The sequence below is a fragment of the Penaeus chinensis genome, chromosome 15 (assembly GCF_019202785.1).
Source record: "Penaeus chinensis breed Huanghai No. 1 chromosome 15, ASM1920278v2, whole genome shotgun sequence".
Taxonomy (NCBI): Eukaryota; Metazoa; Arthropoda; class Malacostraca; order Decapoda; family Penaeidae; genus Penaeus; species Penaeus chinensis.
Genome location: NC_061833.1, coordinates 20,425,330 through 20,431,989, shown reverse-complemented (window position 1 = coordinate 20,431,989; position 6,660 = coordinate 20,425,330). Strand labels below are relative to the sequence as shown.

At 33.2% G+C, this 6,660-nt stretch overlaps 1 protein-coding gene across 1 annotated transcript in view; it reads left to right on the top strand.

The window, feature by feature from the left end:
- The first annotated feature begins 1,492 nt into the window (after positions 1-1,492).
- Positions 1,493-6,660, top strand: part of LOC125032951 — an 11,151-nt gene continuing 5,983 nt past the window's right edge. Inside the window, exon 1 of the mRNA XM_047624357.1 lies at positions 1,493-1,630. The gene's annotated coding sequence lies outside the window, so the exon portion shown is untranslated. The remainder of the gene's footprint in view (positions 1,631-6,660) is intronic.

The following is a 6,660-nucleotide window of genomic DNA, read 5'->3' as shown; positions in this document are numbered from 1 at the left end:
TATTTGGTTGATGATATTAAAAAAAAAATGGCTGCAATAATGTTTATATGTAATTTCATTATCCATATTTTTTGGAATAACAAGACTTTCAAATGGGAATAGATAAAACGTGTAAATATCAGCATACGATTAAGAAAAAAATAAAAGGATTAATATGAATATAATCAGTTGAAAATATATGCCGGACTAAACAAGGGAAAACGTTCAGAAATTCTCGATATGAAAAGATGTGTTCCCCCATCCATAATAAACAGTTAGGTATAATATCGGTACTGAAAACATCTGAACGGAGAGTTCATTATGTATGCTTGTGTATTTTAGCTCCAGTTATGTTCCCTTTCCTTTGTACGGCTAATATACAAACACTAAATCCATTTATGTAGACATTTTATTTGACGGATCTTGGGACCGCAGTCGAAGGCACTGTAATGACTTTAATTGTTTTGTTACTACAGAATACGTATAATAAAATATGTGAATGAAGGTAATTCACTAATGTGGAACGGAAAGTGGTAATTATATTTATTATTAATTTTTGTTTAATCATTGATATTCATGAGTTGAAACTATAATATTTATACAGGGCGAGTATAACGTTTTCCTGATAATGGAAATTTATAGCACAAACCAACCTAGATAGACAGACACACTTTTTTTTCTCATGCACATTTAAAATATATTTATATATTTTTTTTTTATCTTACTAGTGGCGTTCCATTTACCATTATCTTATTGTAAAAGATAAAACGCAACCACAACTACACAAAGACTCAGATATGGTTATATACGAGCTCCTCTAAATGTTAAAGAGTATTAATGGTTACTGAGAGATTTTAAGACTTTCAAATAGCAATATAAACAACATTAACGGTCTCTACAGTACATACGTGTAGCTTATTCATGCATTTATGATCACCAACACTACCAGTCTTCTATGAACTTGTCATATACCATCTGTATGGCAGATTTTATCCTTATTTTCTAAAATATGCAAGGAAAAAGTATGAATTCGTTGTTGCATTGTTACAACATCCTTGTTTCTATCTAGAGTGGTTTCCGTTTGTTCGTTTTTTTTTTTTTTTTTTTTTTTTTTTATAGAATCAGGGAAAGGCTCGTTACCCAGCATATCAAGGGAAAACAATGGTATTCACCCGGTTGAAATATTGCCGTAAAATCGTACGTATGATCTTAAAGAATAATGGATGGGATTAGTTCCTTAGAGGTGAACTGTGTGATTAAATATATTATATAATTGTATTAGTAGAGTTTAAAGAGGATGGATTTATTTTCATAAAGTTACCATACGAAATTTCCCACTTTGATAACGCTCTGGCTTATGTTTCGACAGCTAAAAATATACATATTAATGCAATGGAACAAACTCATTAGAGGCAAAAATACATTTTACATTCATTTACCACGCTCCCTGAAAAAAATGTGCTATATAGAAGCACTGTTATATATTTCATTGTTATTTACCAACACCTGTATCCAAAGTTTCCACAAATAGCACGAGAGAGGAGTGTAAGCTTTTTCTGTGTGAAGACACTTGTGTTCGATCCGCCCCGAGGACCGGTCGGTCGCCTCTTCCACAGTGTAATTTTGTGCGATCGCTAACGGTGAAAGTCAGGTACAGCAATAATCCCTATTGTATTTGTATATCTTAATGAATTTAATGTGTGCAATGCTGAAGGTAAGGGTGAGCGTAATCGACCAAACTTAGTGGCAAGTTAAGACTAATTGCGTCGAGGAGGGAGAGGGGGAAAAAAAGTTTTTGAGATGATTTTCGTTTTATGCTTCTTTTGGGTTTGATTAGCTTAAAAGTAATTAGCATATGATCAAGAGCTGGGTATTTGCATTCTGAGGTTATGTTTATTTTATAGTTATCGAAGGAAACACAAATATAGAGATGACGTCTGTGTGAAGCTGTAACGAGAATAACTAAAAGGATGGAAATGATAGTAATTATAATTACAATTATAATACAATAATGATGAGGATAATAACAAGAAACCCAAACAATATTAAGATTGCAGTACCGGTGAATATGCAGTAAATGTTGAAGCTTCAGAGCAAAAGAAAGTGGAGAAAAGTATTTATATTTTGCTTGAAAAAGTGGACTCGTAACGGAATGCACAAACGAAGCTCTAAATTCGGATAATTTTAGATGATAAATCCAGAGAGAGATTATACCTAGGTTTAAGTCCTGATAGGAAACAGTCGAGTAAGTTTCGAGGTGGGAATGCACAAACGAAGCTCTAAATTCGGATAATTTTAGATGATAAATCCAGAGAGAGATTATACCTAGGTTTAAGTCCTGATAGGAAACAGTCGAGTAAGTTTCGAGGTGGGAAGCGAACTCAAAATACTGTGAAATTAACTAGACAGTCTAGAACTTAAAACTACATAACTTGGGGCATAGCTAATCGTTATACATCCGTTTTTTTATCATTAAGAACTGAAGGAAAGTTTAATGTGCTTATTTATTTTATTGGAACAGTATGACAATTTTACAGTAAGCGTCTTCAAGCATATTGAGCATTATATAAACATAAAATGAAGCAGAAAGGCGATATGAAGCAACTATGACATTCCTCTAGGCTCCTCTCTAGAAAGCTATACATTATTCTCTCAAAGTATTTCATTTCTTTTTTTTAATGTTGCAAAGACGTCACTTCCGAAAGACGCACGATGTGCTACACCATTCTGAATCTCCTAATTAATGCAAATCCATGTGTGTTTTGCATATTCCTTCAGCCTCTTGGATGATACCTGCTCTTGGCCTTATCTGTCTATGCAATTGACGATTTGATTAATTATCCAATCTTTATCACTGATGAAAAAAGGCAGCTCTTGCAGTAAACATTTCGACAACTATAAAAGTAGTAACAATGTAGAAATGCATTAGACGAGTCTCTGCATAATTACATTCCTGAAAATGAATGTGGAAGTGCCCCTTTTCCAATGACTGATATGGGATGATTATCAGTATAAAATTTCCTTCAGCGCAAATGGTCCGGGTATGGAAACTATCGAGTCTATGTCCAGGATGAGCGAAAAGATATAGAAAAATGATCACTTACAAGATCACGTTTCACATATAGGGTTTGAGGTTCTTTGTCCATTTCGCTCTATTTACTTAAAACGCCATTTATGTATTTATCTGCCTACCTGTATGTCTATTCATCTCGTACACTACCACAAATATTCACAAACAAGACTCGCAAACACAACACATACAGAAACACACACGTACACAAACACATGTGTACACAAACACACGCACATACACAAACACACACACGTACACAAACACACACACATACAGACACACACGTACACAAACACACACATACACAAACACACTTACACAAACACACATATATACGAACACACACGTACACAAACTTTCACACAAACATCTTTTGTTACAATTGTGTGCTTGTCTGTGAGCAGGTGTGCTTGTTACTGACATTATTTACCAATAACAAGATCAACTTTCATACACACTGGTTATAACGCACAGATGTTTTCCATTAAAACAAAACACACTCAAAATAACTGCCTGACTTATCTTTCATGTTTCGCTTTTTTACTCCACTTTTACTGTAATTGTGCATTAGTTTGAGCAATTGTGCTTGTCTTACCTAAGGCCTTTTTTTAAACATTTCCGAAACTGCAAACATTTTGATACACCCTGATACATGTTTGTCCTTTGTGCGTACATTATTGGAACCTGTTGAATTTTTTTTTTTTTTTGTTTTTTTTTACGTTTGTCTCAAAGTGTATGTCTTCAACTTGATACGGTTTGATATTTTTCAGATTTATTTCACGTAGTCTCAGATTTATATTCTCATTAATTACAAAGGGCATCGTAAGTTGCTTGATAAGACTTTTCATTGCGAAGGTGCATAAAACGTGTCTGTGCCTTTTTAGGAGTACATCAAATAAACGTTCACTTTATATGGGTATGATTTAAAGCCAACCATGACGGTCGCTGGAACGTGGTAAGAATTTCTAACGTGTCCGAGTCATATAACATGGTATTGACTTCGGTGGGATGAATGATTTCAAAATCATTCTGTGCGACTATGATATAACCTTGCAAGCTCAAAAAATATAAAAGAAAATGCTGTGTATCATAATTTGTTGATATACTTCAAACAATACACCAAGTAAATGCCCCAGATGTCTAATTTGGACCTGGAATTCACTCGCAGTATATACGATAAGATGCAAAACCTTATGCAACTTCCACTTTTCATATAAAGTATAAGGTATGTAATTTATAGAAAATATTTTGATCGGAAGCTGAGAAATACATTTAAACTTTCCACGGCCTTGCAAAGCGAAGAGTGGCGTGTATAAACAATATAAGTTGCAGAGTATGCAGGTACTTTTCCCATTTTATTTGAATCTTCCACAATGTTTTGCTCGTAATTAAAAATCATAGTAGCATTTAATGTACTTTAATAGTTTTCTACTGTCATTTTAAGTGATATGAAAAAAAAAAAATGTTTTTTGTAGCGACCATCATACAACTTGAAATAATGAATCAAAGTGTTAGGGTTATCGGGATGCTATAAAAAAAGGGCCTCTAGTGACGTGTATACCTATACGACAATCGACATTTACAGATAGCTTACAGCACACTTGTTTTCCTCAACACAAGTTCATTTTGCTTTTTTTTTTTTTTTTTTTTTTTTTTTTTTTTTTTTTTTTTTTTTTTTTGTACTATTATTGGCGTGTGTACATGATACTTGGCGAACACGGCGGTAACTGAGCATGGTTACCCACTGGTGTTTATGTTAAAGATATCAAGATCGTTATTAGTGGCAAACACCTGTCTCTTAATATGAACATCGTGCACTTAATTACCATTTTTATTGCATACTCAGGTAAACTGAAAACCAATCATTGGCTTTCAAATCGTGTCAAATAAAATTGGATTTTTTTTTTTTTTTTTTTTTTTTTTTTTTTTTTTTTTTTTTTTTTTTTAACTAGAGAGCGGATAATTCGTGTTTTGATATAAGAGAGTAATGGAAATTACTTAATTATAGGTTCCGGAGAAAATGTGAATCAAAACACACCATGAAAACACGTTGAACAGATATATTTGGTAAAACATAAATATGAATGATTACATGGAACATATTTAATTAGCTTCCTCGTAATCCCAAAAACTCAGATATGTATCAGTTTTTTAGGGAATTATTGAAGCCAATTGTACAGTTGATGGTGACGTACCTTTATCATTTTGCTGCTCTGAAAAAAATCGAAAATAATTGTTATATAAATTCCTCAATGTAGAAAAAAGGGAAACGAGCATAGTGTTTAATATTAGATATGAAACAATTATTGTAGAACAACGAACATCGAAGATTCTGCATAGTACATTCAGTGTCCAGTATCGCATTACGCATAAGTCCAAAAGTAATGCATATCTCATAGGTATAATAATAGGTCAAAATAACTACACACTAATCCTTAAGTGTATATGTACTCCATACCTGTTTATCCCATATTTCTTCACCCAATTCTCCCATACATGAGCGGACAGTTATGCGTGGTATCTTTGGTATCTCCAGTGAATAACACGAACTAGTATGGTTAGAGCAATGTAGCGGAAGCATAAAGAGAACAGGACAGTTCAAGAGATATGACCATGGAGCATTGGGTGTGGGTGCTAGTTCTCGCAGGAAGATTGTGCGGTTTTAAAATGGATTACAGCCGTGTGCTTAGACAAATGTTTGACTTTACACATTTACGTTCTCGGCGTACTACGTATGTGGATATCACTTTTCGGAATGCTTGAACAATTCTGATGTTACAAATTTCGTGTTTCACATTGCACAATGTTGGTGAGCCTGATGAATAAGAATGATCAGAATTGGCAGCCCTGAATAATAAATTGCTTCCTATATTGCTGAAAATGCAAATGTTTTGATAAAGATATCTTGCAGTACGGCTGTTTCTACCCCAACAATTTATTTAAACTGTCTCTAAACGTGTCATAGTTGCCAGATGTATGCAAACTTCAATTAATTTCCCATATGCCTCAATTATTTTTCATTGTCAAAAATGTAACACTTCGTATTTGACAGCCCTATTCTTAATATTGGTCATAAATGTATGAAGCTATTTCATACAACACCAAAATCTAAAACATCTGTTTATCTTATCAATTAATATTCCCAAGATAAAATTGAATATACATCTTGGTTCAAACACTGTTCTTATTTTTTGGGGGAGAAATTATACAGAGAACAAGCACAATCTGTGTAACAGCACAACCTCCAGAGAATAATTCCTTAAAATTGTATCATGACATGATATTGGTGTATTTGTATAAAACGATATAAACTATATATCCACTTTCTTTGCATATGAAACTGATATGGAGCCGTTTAGGATGTCACATCTAGTTGATTTATTATATAATTGTGGAGTCGAAATTTTGAGGGTACATATACGGCATTATGTCCACATTTTGTGTAAGTTGAATAGCTAAAATTATTACCAGTATATTGCCTAGACGTTTTTATTTTGCCAAAGCTTATGTTTTAGTATCATTTAATAATTTTCATTAACAAATTATTTTAAACTAACACTAGTTTTAACAGAAATCCGAACTAAATGTAAATCCTTAAAACACGTGGC